The 14756-nt window shown below is 41.6% G+C and overlaps 1 protein-coding gene across 1 annotated transcript in view; it reads left to right on the forward strand.

Annotated features, from left to right (window-relative positions):
• The window catches only part of TTC7B (tetratricopeptide repeat domain 7B), a 1338716-nt gene that overhangs the window by 277549 nt on the left and 1046411 nt on the right, over positions 1 to 14756 (forward strand). The gene's annotated exons all lie outside the window — the stretch shown is intronic.

Genomic DNA, 14756 nt, shown 5'->3' on the forward strand with positions numbered 1-14756 from the left:
CGTCAGTAGCACAGCATTGAGAGTACATATAGACTTTCATAAAATGTAGAGTATCTCATATCCTGACATGGACATTAGTTGTTATACCTTCCCCCAATAGGTCACATTCATCTTGATATATTAAATCCCTGCATGTCATGTAATAGTTACTTCCCACCTTGGTTGCCCCATGCTACTGGTGATCATCTTCCTAGGGTGGGGTTAGTGTGTTAATCTTTTCCACCAAATGTCCTTGTCTTCAGATGCCCCTCGTCAGTTCTGACATCTTTCATAGGCTGCTCGTTGGCCCAGGTTCATTCCAGTGTGTCTTGTTTCAATGCAGATGCAGTTGGGGCTCTGGTGGAAAGCCAATGTATTATTATTATAGAATCTTGTGTAGAACGCTGCTACTCAACAGGGTTTCCCAGCAGCAGCTAGGAGAACCATGTCTTCAGGTTCTTACGAAAGATGGTTAGCATATATACTGCTGTTCAACTTTTTCCTAAAATAAACATAGAGCGGCAAATTTGTGCTGCATTTTCTTTTTCTCTGGTTTAGGGAAAATGTCTAGCAAGTAAAATGTTACTGTGCTATCTACTATGATAGTAGTTACCTGATTTATTGTTACGGCCACCACCCCCCAGAAGTCAGCTGTGAATCTACACATCAAGGAGACATGCAGGAGCAAAACATTTTGCCCTCCAGTACATGTGGGGATGTATCTGCTTATATTCTGTGTAGCTTCACAGTGGTGAGGTATGCACAAAGCAGGAAACTGAAATGTACCAAATGTAAATATGGAATAACTTACCATCTTCTGCACCAGAGTACGACAATTCCCATTCGCTTATCAGTAAGAGGTCCTAGAAAGTCATCTTCGCATTTCTAAATGGAAATCAGTGGTAATCTCATTCAGTTTTTCTTGTGAACCATTGTAAAAGTGCGAAACAAGTTGTCATCCCCCTGAAGCCTCAAACAGACCTTCAAAGCGAGGTAGATGTCTCTGGTGTGGCAAGGAAGTGAGGTCATATCTTTCCAACATTATTTCATAGCTTTGTATATCTTAAGAACTGTCTTTGGCCTACTCTGAAGACCCCAGATGCCTCTCATAAGAAAATTAATGTTTCAGTGATCTACAGAACTCACAGTGAAAGGCACCCTCTCCCTCCATTGGACCATAAACTTTACTTAGTGTATTGCGAGGAATGATTGAAACCACCAGATCTTGAAAATGGGGTTCGCTTCAAAAACCCTTTTAACTGCCAATTGCCAAGCTCGCTAAACCTGACACACTGTTTGTGGAATTTCACCGGTTAGGTGGCTTCCATTCATGAACACTCCTGTAGTGTTGTCATTCCCAAGAGTCCCCCATGCAGTCTTTCTCACACTTGTCTCCCTCAGGACACCAGTGCACCATATGCTGCAAGTGTGTCACCATATAAAATAATCCCAGGTCTGGCAGTCGGAGGCCTCCATCTTCCATGTCTCTTTTTAAGCTTTCAGACCTACTCCTCTTGCCCATCCATGTTAAAGAAACCAGCAAGCAACCTAGCTATTTAATGGTTGATTTAGCTATTGGTCATATAGAGTTTTGTACTATGTATGGGCATCAAGGAAGTAACACTGTTGGCAATTGCTTCTCTGCCCAAGGTAGAGAGCTGGAGGGTGTTCCAGAATTAAACTGATGCCTTGTGGCCCTGAAGGACTGCCCCCATATTGTACGAATACTCTTTTCCACTGTATGGGCGACCTGTGTTCCAAGATATCAGAACTTATCCTTCTCCCATCTCGTCCCAGTTCTGTGAAATTCTGCTAAGCCCTACCCACCAAGGCTGTAAGGGGAAACACCATGGTTTTGTTTCTATTTATCAGCAGTCCAGACACCTTCACACACCAGTCATGTTTGTGCAATAGTCTGGGGATAAACATTTGCGGCTGTATCAAATAGAATAAAGCGTCATCTTCATAAGGAGACACTGTTGTACTATTTCACCTATATTCATCACCCATACCTCCAGTGCCAAAGGCTCTGCTGCTAGGGTGAACAATAGCGGATAAAGGGCCAGCACTACCTAGTTCCGCAGTTATTTGACACCAAACACCATGATTTTACTCTAGCAGTGGGATCTGTGCACAATATTTTAACCCAGTTCTGGTACTTAGGACCGTTGTCTATTTTCTCATAGACATTCATTAGGTAATCCCAGTCAAGCATGTCAAATGCTTTCTCATTATCAAGTGGCACTAGTTTTCTCTCCATCCTTGAGTCTGTTGTAGAATGAAGCATGTGATTAAGTCTTCTAAAATTCATAAAAGTGCTACACCCCAGAATAAAGCTGCATTGGTCTTCATGTACCAGGTAGCCCATTGCACAAAGCAATCTACACGCCAGGGTCTTGGATACAATTTTTACATCTCCACTAATAATGGAGAGGGAACAGTAAGATCCCATCTCGTCAAAGTCTTTGTCTGGTTTAAGCATCATGAGCAGAGCTGCTTCTCTCATTGTGTCTGGTAATCACCCTAGTGATCTACCCTCATTGAAACCACTCTGGGAGTTGCACCCGGAATAACAGATAAAATTGCTGGGCAAAGCCATCCCCACCAGTGGCCTGCCCCTTGCCATTCCCCGGATGGCTTCAATTACTTCTTCTTTCCTAAATTCCTGTTCTAGCTCAGCTGTTTCCACGTCTATGAGCCTATGGGTTCAAGTTGTCCCAAACAAATACAACACCGGTACATCCTGAGACTGGAACAGGCATTTGTAGAGCTCAGCTATATATTTTGAGAGGATATACTTGATACTGATTTGTGCCACCGCCTTGATGCCATCTGGTCAATTCAAAGACACTGTACGTTGAAAAGATCTTTCCCTGTTACATAAACAAGCCAATAGCCTTCCCGATTTGCCCACTTCTTTTTGTAGTTTCTGCCTAAAGTCTTCGCAGGTAACATTGTCTAGTGCTTCTCAAGATTCCTTCATGTTACATTTTGCTTTGTGGGGGTTTAATCTGCTGGCCGATCATCTGGTATCTGTTTCTGTCACATTGCAGCCTGTCCACTCCTGCTGTGACAGGTTTTGTTGAAGTTGTCTACAAATACCAGGATATTCTTCCTTCAAGACTGCCTTTAATGCCTCGCATTTGTTTACCCATATGTTGTTTGTCCCCAGTTATGTTCTAAATGGGTGTCAGACTATTCTCATTTCTCATTGAAATGTTGGATCTTGCAGGGACTCAGAATGTGGTTATTTTACTTAGTGCCCGTCCTGCAGTGTATTTGATTAGGAAGGGTGAGTGGTCAGAGAGGAACCCATCTCAGTATTGTGCTGTCTACGTTCTGGTCACAAACACCCAATCCAATCTAGTGTAAGGGCCTTACTGACAAAGGTAAACTTGCACTCTCGTGTAAGCTTACTCTTGTTTTGGTATTTACAAACTATAAGTTATAAGTTAATGGTGAGTTTACAACTGCGAAGCCTCGTCAGTCACAGCGGAGAACTGCGCACATGAGAAACTAGGACAGACTTATCTTTTTATGTGTGAGGTTCTCCACCCTGACTCCGGGGTCTACGGAATGTAAGTTTGACTTTGTGAATCAGACCCTAAGTGTGGCAGTGTAACATGAGTACTCAAAGAATAGGGAATACTGCTGTAGAGCTGGTCAACATCATCCATACCTCTACCAATGTGCCTGTCAATCCCTGGTTTAGTAAATAGCCTAGTGGGATGTCTGTCCATGTTGCTATCTATAATAATACAATTAAAATCACCCTCCTATGTCACAGGGACAGCAACGTAAGATGCTATCAGATTGTAGAGAGTCTGAAATTAGCCTTGTTATCAATGTTTGTTAAGTATGTGTTTACTATATTCTTCTGCTGGTGCCCAAATTAAGTTACACCAAGTTCCATGGGCGAGTCCACTGTAGCATGCACCTCCACAAGCGAGATAATCTGGATTTCCCCACTTTGACTGGATTGTATTGCATATCTCCCTAATCTGTGTAGATCCATTGTGTGCTGTCTTTTGTGCTTTGTAACTGTACTCTCCCACACCGTAAACCCCTGGTAAACATTTAAACATCTAAATAACTTGTGTCTCTGCACTACCTTTGTTTGCAGGCTTACCCACAGCCTGCAGAATCACCGACCTGAGCTTAATGAAATACTAATCACATCCAAATTACACCCCATGATCACTCAGCCTACGCGCAGGGGGTTCCAAGTCCAGCATCCCAAAAGGAACTTCACGGTATTCTGCTCAAAGAACAGGCTCCTCAGCTACCCTAAACTAGTGTGTAATTATCTGCTATCCAAGACCACCCGGTAGCTATTTCAGTTATTGCATTTCTGCCACAAGTCAAACGAACCTGTTGCCACCCCTTGTCGTCATCTTAAAGTGGTGCTGTGGTGTCCCAGTCATGCATAAAGAGAACAATTTCAGACCTGCATGTTCAAGAGATAGGTGTTTAGCTCAGAAATAAAAAACTTTCAGTCTGTGTTTCAGACATTTGGGTGGTCAAGGCTGGAATACAAGAACGCCTTTTGAACCAGCCTCCCTAAAAAAAGACTTGCTTCACTACCAGTAGTCGTCGATGCTGCTGAAAGACAAATTTCTGGGAGTTTTGGGAATTCCTCTGTTTGGCGACATTGCTGCTATCTTTCACTCATTACATTTGTTACCATTTGAGGATAGGTGTTTTTTTCAAGACTGGCGTCTGGTCTACACAGCAATAGATTGCAACACTTCTGAATACTGCAAGCTAACTTTCTCCAGGGAATGAATGTCACTGTAGCAGCAAGGACCGGTTCATATGGAAACCCCTGATTTAATAAATAAAGAACCCCCTTTCAATTATTTAGTGGTTTTGCACCTAAAATATTCAACTTCTGCTATACCAGGATTCCTCCCTCACCACTTTTGTATGTATGGGATTCATAGAGCGCAAACCTAGTTTAGTTCCAAGTAACGGAGTGTTGTACACCAAAGTGTGAAGGTTGCAGAATAGGCTGTACACCAAAGGGTGAAGTTTGCAGAATAGACTTTACACCAAAGAGTGAAGTTTACGGAATAGTCTGTACATCTAAGAAAAAGTTTGCAGAGTAGGCTATACACCAAAGAATGAAGTTTGCGAAGTAGGCTGTACACCAAATAGTGAAATGTTCAGAACTGGGGCCATAATAAGACTGGAAATCGTGTAGACAAGAGAAAGGGATACTAGAGGATTTAGGTTAAGAGGTTCTGCTTTGGGTTAAAAGGGTTCAGAATGTATTACAATTTCATTGGTCGCCTTCTGACTCTTGATAATGTGTCTCTTTCTTCAGTCAGATACTGCCCTTTACATCTGTTTAATGCTTACTTAGTGCTCTATCCTCACCAATAACACTCAAACGACTTTTCTAACCCCCTTTATCAAAAGTAATTATGCCATACTTTTTACCACATGCCAAATTAACTCAACCCTAGCCTCGAACTATAATCACACTTCTGAGCAAATTAGATTATGTTCAGATGTTCAGCATTACTTTAACATGATGCTAACTGTGAGTTTGCTTGCTGTAAGGTTTTTGTTTCTAAATTTACCAATGCGCTGTTCTACAATATGTGTGTATATATATGTGTGTTCGATGGCATGTGTAGCTGCAGATACACATGCTGTGCACATCCCGCCATCTGGTGTTGGGCTCGGAGTGTTACAAGTTGTTTTTCTTCGAAGAAGTCTTTTTTCGAGTCACAAGACCGAGGGACTCCTCCCATTTCAACTCCATTGCGCATGGGCGTCGACTCCATCTTAGATTGTTTTTTTTCCGCCATCGGGTTCGGACGTGTTCCTTTTCGCTCCGTGTTTCGGGTCGGAAAGTTAGTTAGAATCTCGGAAAAATCGACGGTATTGTTTGCGTTCGGTATCGGGTTAGTTACAACAGATCGACACCGAATTAAGAAGAGCTCCGGTGGCCCTTCGGGGTTTTTTTCCATCCCCGTCGGGGCCTGGTCGGCCCGGCCACGTGTCTCTTCAAGGCTGATGGAACGGACCCCATTCTGCTTCTGTCCAAAATGCCATAACAAGTATCCATATACAGATCAATATCTGGTCTGTAACTTGTGTTTGTCACCAGAACACAAGGAGGATACTTGTGAGGCCTGTCGAGCGCTTCGGTCCAGGAAGACACTCAGGGACCGAAGAGCAAGAAGACTGCAAATGGCGTCGGCGCCGACAGGACAAGAGCATTTCGAGGAGGAGGAGGAAACATTCTCCACCCAGGAGTCGGATTCTGAGGAGATCGATCCAGAGGAAACGCCTAAAACCGTGAGTAAGACGTCGAAACCAAGAACTCACGAGAAAAGCGCTAAAGCCCAGGGGACGCCACCGCCAACAGGCCATGGCTTAACCCGAAAAGTAGGTGACCGTTCATCGGCACCGAAAAAGGGCGAGCTGGTGTCGAAGTCATCCGACTCCGGTCGAGATACCGGCACACAGCAATCTCGGGCCCGAGATAGTGGCTCAGAGAAGATTCGTCACCGAGACAGTGGCACCGAAATGGGTCGGCACCGAGAGAGCACGACGCCGAAAGTAAAAAAGGTTTCGTCGGAGCCGAAAAAAGCAGCCGAAAAGGTTTTGGTACCGAAATATCTGGCCTCGGAACCAAAAACAATTTCCTACACTGAGGAACAAGGACTGTCCACACAAATGAAGACACATAGATTTGGACAGGAATTACAGGCAATAGAGCCAGATCACACACAAAGACGGCTCTTTATTCAAAAAGATACAGGGAAGATCAGCACTCTTCCTCCAGTCAAAATGAAACGCAAGCTTGCCTTCCAAGACAAGGACAAACAGACACACGCAAAGGTGGCTAAACAAGTAACACCGCCACCATCCCCACATCACTCTCCGCAACCATCACCGGTAGCCACTCCACCAATGATGCAATCCCCAACTCATACAGGAATGAGTCAAGATGACCCTGACGCATGGGACCTTTATGACGCACCAGTGTCAGATAATAGTCCAGAATGCTATCCAGCTAAACCATCGCCACCAGAGGATAGTACAGGCTACGCACAGGTGGTGTCAAGAGCAGCTGCATTTCATAATGTCAGCCTTCATTCAGAGCCCATTGAAGACGACTTTCTTTTTAATACACTGTCGTCCAGACACAGCCAATATCAGAGTCTTCCTATGCTACCCGGAATGCTAAAACACTCCAAACAAGTGTTTGAGGAGCCTGTTAAAGGGAGAGCCATTACTCCAAGAGTAGATAAAAACTATAAACCGCCACCAACAGACCCAGTGTACATTACACAACAGTTAACACCAGACTCTGTTGTAGTGGGAGCAGCGCGCAAAAGAGCCAACTCTCATACTTCAGGAGATGCACCACCTCCAAATAAAGAAAGTCGAAAATTCGATGCTGCAGGCAAAAGGGTGGCGGCACAGGCAGCAAACCAGTGGCGTATTGCAAATTCGCAAGCTTTGCTAGCCAGATATGATAGGGCCCATTGGGATGAGATGCAACACCTTATTGAACATTTACCCAAGGAGTTCCAAAAAAGAGCGCAGCAAGTAGTAGAAGAAGGACAGGGTATCTCCAATAATCAGATACAGTCAGCAATGGATGCTGCAGACACAGCTGCTAGAACTGTTAACACAGCAGTAACAATAAGGAGACATGCATGGCTGCGTACATCAGGATTTAAAACAGAGATACAGCAAGCTGTGCTGAATATGCCATTCAACGGACAGCAGTTGTTTGGGCCGGAGGTGGACACTGCGATCGAAAAACTTAAGAAAGACACTGACACAGCCAAAGCCATGGGCGCACTCTACTCCCCACAGAGCAGAGGCACATTTCGAAAGACACAATTTCGAGGGGGGTTTCGAGGGCAAACCACAGAAGCCACAACCTCACAAACAAAGCCCACTTACCAGAGCCAGTATCAGCGGGGAGGTTTTCGGGGACAATATAGAGGGGGACAATTTCAAAGGAATAGAGGAAAGTTCCAAAGTCCCAAAACTCCTCCAAACAAGCAGTGACTTCAAGGTCACAAATCCCCAACACATAACACCTGTGGGGGGGGAGACTAACCAAGTTTTACAAACATTGGGAGGAAATAACAACAGACACTTGGGTCTTAGCAATTATCCAGCATGGTTATTGCATAGAATTTCTCAAATTCCCTCCAAACATCCCACCGAAAACACACAATATGTCAAAACAACATATAGATCTTCTAGGAATAGAAGTTCAGGCATTGCTACAAAAAGAAGCAATAGAGTTATTACCAAAACAACAAATAAACACATGAGTTTACTCCGTGTACTTTCTGATACCCAAAAAAGACAAGAGTCTGAGACCTATACTAGATCTCAGAACATTAAATACCTACATCAAATCAGATCACTTTCACATGGTTACATTACAAGACGTAATCCCACTGCTCAAACAACAAGACTACATGACAACACTAGACCTAAAGGATGCATATTTCCATATACCAATACATCCTTCACACAGAAAGTACCTAAGGTTTGTATTCCAAGGGGTACATTACCAATTCAAAGTGTTGCCATTCGGAATAACAACTGCACCAAGAGTTTTTACAAAATGCCTAGCAGTAGTAGCTGCACATATCAGAAGGCAGCAAATACATGTGTTCCCGTACCTAGACGATTGGTTAATCAAAACCAACACGCTAAGACGGTGTTCACAACACACAAAATATGTCATAGAAATCCTCCACAAACTAGGTTTCTCAATCAACTACACAAAGTCACACCTTCTGCCGTGTCAAGCACAGCAATACTTAGGAGCAACAATCAACACAGCAAAAGGGATTGCCACTCCAAGTCCACAAAGAGTTCACACATTTCACAATGTGATACAGACCATGTATCCAAATCAAAAGATACAAGTCAAACTGGTGATGAAACTACTAGGCATGATGTCTTCATGCATAGCCATTGTCCCAAACGCAAGTTTGCACATGTGGCCCTTACAACAGTGCCTAGCATCACAATGGTCACAAGCACAGGGTCAGCTTCTAGATCTGGTGTTGATAGACCGCCAAACATACATCTCGCTTCAATGGTGGAACAGTATAAATTTAAACCAAGGGCGGCCTTTCCAAGACCCAGTGCCACAATACGTAATAACAACAGATGCTTCCATGATAGGGTGGGGAGCACACCTCAATCAACACAGCATCCAAGGACAATGGGACATACAGCAAAAACAGTTTCACATAAATCACTTAGAACTGTTAGCAGTATTTCTAGCTCAAAGCATTTCAACCCATAATAAGACACAAACACATTCTTGTCAAAACAGACAACATGACAACAATGTATTACCTAAACAAACAGGGAGGCACACACTCGACACAGTTGTGTCTCCTAACACAGAAAATATGGCATTGGGCGATTCACAACCACATTCGCCTAATAGCACAATTTATTCCAGGAATTCAGAACCAGTTAGCAGACAATCTCTCTCGGGATCACCAACAGATCCACGAATGGGAGATTCACCCCCAAATACTAAACACTTACTTCCAAATGTGGGGAACACCACAAATAGATCTATTTGCAACAAAGGAAAACTCAAAATGCCAAAACTTTGCATCCAGGTACCCACAAGATCAGTCTCAGGGCAATGCGTTATGGATGAGCTGGTCAGGGATATTTGCTTACGCTTTTCCCCCTCTCCCACTCCTTCCATATCTAGTAAACAAATTGAGTCAAAACAAACTCAAACTCATACTAATAGCACCGACATGGGCAAGACAACCTTGGTGCACAACACTACTAGACCTCTCAGTAGTACCTCATGTCAAACTACCAAACAGACCAGATCTGTTAACACAACACAAACAACAGATCAGACATCCAAATCCAGCATCGCTGAATCTAGCAATTTGTCTCCTGAAATCCTAGAATTTGGACACTTAGACCTCACACAAGAATGTATGGAGGTCATAAGACAAGCTAGGAAACCTACCACTATACACTGCTATGCAAATAAGTGGAAAAGATGTGTTTATTACTGCCATAATAATCAAATTCAACCCTTACACGCATCTGCCAAAGATTTAGTAGGATACTTACTACAATTGCAAAAGTCAAAGCTAGCTTTCTCTTCAATAAAGATACATCTGACCGCAATTTCAGCCTACCTGCAAATTACGCACTCAACTTCATTATTTAGGATACCAGTCATAAAAGCATTTATGGAAGGCCTAAAAAGAATTATACCACCACGAACACCACCAGTTCCTTCATGGAACCTCAACATTGTCTTAACACGACTCATGGGTCCACCTTTTGAGCCCATGCACTCTTGTGAAATGCAATACTTAACATGGAAAGTTGCATTTTTGATTGCCATCACATCTCTAAGAAGAGTGAGTGAAATTCAAGCATTTACCATACAAGAACCATTTATTCAAATACACAAGCATAAAGTAGTTATACGGACAAATCCAAAATTTTTACCAAAAGTGATCTCACCGTTCCACTTGAATCAAACGGTAGAATTACCAGTGTTCTTCCCACAGCCAGATTCTGTAGCTGAAAGAGCACTACATACATTAGACATCAAAAGAGCACTAATGTACTACATTGACAGAACAAAACTAATTCGAAAAACAAAACAACTATTTATTGCTTTCCAAAAACCTCATACAGGGAATCCAATTTCTAAACAAGGCATTGCTAGATGGATAGTTAAGTGTATTCAAACCTGCTATCTTAAAGCAAAGAGAGAGCTGCCTATTACACCAAAGGCACACTCAACCAGAAAAAAAGGTGCTACCATGGCCTTTCTAGGAAATATTCCAATGAACGAAATATGTAAGGCAGCAACATGGTCTACGCCTCATACATTTACCAAACACTACTGTGTAGATGTGTTAACGGCACAACAAGCCACAGTAGGTCAAGCTGTACTACGAACATTATTTCAAACAACTTCAACTCCTACAGGCTGAACCACCGCTTTTGGGGAGATAACTGCTTACTAGTCTATGCACAGCATGTGTATCTGCAGCTACACATGCCATCGAACGGAAAATGTCACTTACCCAGTGTACATCTGTTCGTGGCATTAGTCGCTGCAGATTCACATGCGCCCACCCGCCTCCCCAGGAGCCTGTAGTCATTTAGAAGTTGATCTTGAACATTTGTACATTTGTAAATATATTACTTTAAACTTCATTATGTACATACGTATTCACTCCATTGCATGGGCACTATTACTAGCATACACAACTCCTACCTCACCCTCTGCGGGGAAAACAATCTAAGATGGAGTCGACGCCCATGCGCAATGGAGTCGAAATGGGAGGAGTCCCTCGGTCTCGTGACTCGAAAAAAGACTTATTCGAAGAAAAACAACTTGTAACACTCCGAGCCCAACACCAGATGGCGGGATGTGCACAGCATGTGAATCTGCATAGACTAATGCCACGAACAGATGTGCACTGGGTAAGTGACATTTTCCATATATGTGTGTGTGTGTATATATATATATATATATATATACATACACATATATATATATATATATATATATATATATATATATATATATATATATATACACATATTGATAGATGGGATCCGTTTTAATTTGAAGTAGGCTGTGTTTATTGCAATTGCTTGATATTAAAAACATTTTTTATCATTGCGTCTGACCTGGTCCTCTATGTGAATGATATATATTATTCATATTAATCATATATATTATTTCCTCCTAATGTATTGTCTAGTACAGCACAAACTCCGCCCAACCCCAGTTTCAGAGGATTTTACAATGTAATTTAGAAAACATAAAGTAATAATCCTGGCCCTCTGATATACCAATGTAAAAAAAAAAAAAAAAAAAAAAAAAAAAAAAAGCGTTGTCTAGAAATTTTCTTTTTTGATTTGTGTTTTTGGATCATTAGAGAATTAATTTAGCTTGAGTAAACATTGCTGACATGGGCCAAATTTTTCTGGATGCCATTTTTAAAAATGGTGGATGTGTTGCAGTGAAGATGTAATATTTTAGGAACCATGAGACCTATACACTTCATTTTAGTGTCAAAACATAGGTTTTGGGAGTCAAGTAGTCTTACAGAGAAAGAAAATACCCCCTTAGAGCACTCCTTCCGTCATTTTCCAAAATAGCGGCAATGAAACAAATAATAATGTTTTTTATGTATATGATCTAAATATGAAAAAAATTATGTTTATCACTTCTGTTTTAGACACATTTTCATAGTTCACTTTATTTGTTTTAGCAGTCGCTCGTGGTATGTTTGCAGAATGTTGAACATTTGAGAAGAGCATATCAACAGGGACATCTTTTTGTAGCACTGGCTTTGCAACTACATGTACGTATAAGTTCTGTGGGTCGAGGCTTTAGAAATGTCATAGGTTTTAGCACTCCATCAATATCTTCCAACCATATTCACATGGAACTTTCTCTACATATGCATGATCCAAAACATCTACACATATTCTGATCAAGTCGGATCCTCTTTTAATGTGTCCGTGCATAGAATATGATGCTTGTGGAAGGTCACTTAGCGGGACTGATCTCTTAAACTCACTGTACCGAAGATCATGAAATGTATGGCAGTCAGAACTCGTTTTCCACGCATGCACAAGGTTTTTTTCCTTGTCTTAAAAAGTCACATTCTTCTTCTGTCTCAGCAAAACCTTTTAGAAACTTCACAGGTTCACCAGTTAAAGCTTCAAGCTTTCTTCGAATTTTGCTCAAAGTATCATCAACCGTAAGAAGTTTCTTTGTACAGAATATGAAGCAGAATTAAGTGTCTTTTCTTGCTTGTTCCATAATGTATCTATTATTCTTACAATCCTTCACTTACGAACATTACAACAAATCTAAGTAGCACAATAATAACATCTCTGTCATTTGACAGTACAATGACTCGATTGGAACCATTTTGAACTGCCCACTCAACATGTGGCACAAACGGAAGGTCAGCTACCTCCAATTTTCTGTTAAGTTTTTGAACAGTATGGCCCGTACCTTTTGAATATATCTTTGCAAGCACCAACTCCTCATTGACAATCATTCCACTTGCAATAATTTGAAATTCAGTATTCACTGAACCTCATCAGCAGTGTTTTGGCGAGTTAACATCTCCAAGTTCATCTTGTTCGATGTTGATTACCAAAATGTATCAAGTTGCACAGGTATAGGTGTCAAATTTAGGATGCAGGCAAGGTCAATTGTTCCACTTATAGACATTTGTCTGATTCTCTCACATTCTTTGACAGATAGTTCAAGGTAACTGTCAAAGACAATCTGCAGTTCTTGCAAGGTGCACACTTACTGTGATATCTGTAGAACAGTCTGAACCACCTTTCTGAAGTTTTACATGGATGATTTCTTGACCATTCGCAATTGTGACATACAGTACACAACAACAGCAGTTTTCAATGAGGATGTCTTTTCGAATTGAAATTCTTCAGGGGAAAATTGTGTTTTTTTTTTTTAGCTCTTGTACAAGTTTTTGCTTGACTGGTTTGGTTGCAGCATCTCCATCAAATAATGTGTTTGTTGGAAGAAGATCATGCGATAGAATGTCCTTAATATATTCACCCCTTGTTTTTGCTTCATCCATCTCTCCATGTGCTTGCAAAAGTTGTGTTTTTGTAACCTGTTTTGCAGTGGGTGGTTGGAGGAAAGTCTTACTTTGGTCATTAATGTGTGGAAGTTTAGCTTTAGTGATTATGTCAGACCTTTTTCTCTTTCAATACAAATCTCTCCTGCCTCAGTTCTGCGTATAGTTTTGATCCATGTTCCAGGACATCTAGTAGTTGTGTCTTTATATAGTTGTCCACATATTGTTAGGTCACGAAGTTGTATAGTCGCACGCACTCAGACATTTCAGAGGGGTATCTTGTTGCTGCTTGAAATTAAGAGGGCTATCAACATGTTTATTAAAATGTTCCCCTCTCTTTCCCACAAGTTTGTGGTGAGGGACAGTTTTGAGATGGTCCATTCATTTTGAATTTGTAATCTCTCTATAAACATTGCAAATAGAAAGGACTTCATGGCAAACTAGCTGCCATTGAGCAACATATTCACTTTTATGAGTCTGACCAACAATTCCCTTGGAGCTTTACTGTGATCTCTGGATTGTCTGTTCCAGTTTCGTATCTGGAGCCACCCCATTGAACCTTTCCTTTCTGTCTTTAACCACAAAATGTCTTTGGATGAATTTTCTGTAGAGGTATGGTTTTTCCGCCTCTAGCTTCTTCACTGTTTCCAAATACCAGGTCCCATATCTCGGGTAGTTTATGCAATCAAGTTCACGAAACACAGTAATCATTGACTCCACATTGAGTGTATTGAACATTGCCTGGCTTTGCATTATGTCTTTTGAATGAAGTGCACCCTGTGCCTCGTTCTCTTCTGAGATAAGATATGCAAAACCTAATTTGTCATTCTTGTCCCAGAAAGCATTCCAACACAGTGTTTCTATAACCTCAGGTATGATGAGCATACCTTTAAACAAACAAACATTATGAGTTCCGCTCAATACTGACTGGACAGTTTTGCCTCCAAAGAGTTCACCCTCAATAAGTGCATCATCTATACCACATCCACTGAGATAACTTCCTGCTCACCACAACGCATCTTCTGTCATGTGGAAAATGTGCATCATTTGATAAAGATCATCAAATCCTACTGGTTTTCTCATAAAAATGTCAGCTACAATACGGAAAACACCTTAATCACAGAAAATGTTCTCACATTT

The sequence above is a fragment of the Pleurodeles waltl genome, chromosome 9, assembly GCF_031143425.1.
Source record: "Pleurodeles waltl isolate 20211129_DDA chromosome 9, aPleWal1.hap1.20221129, whole genome shotgun sequence".
Classification (NCBI taxonomy): Eukaryota; Metazoa; Chordata; class Amphibia; order Caudata; family Salamandridae; genus Pleurodeles; species Pleurodeles waltl.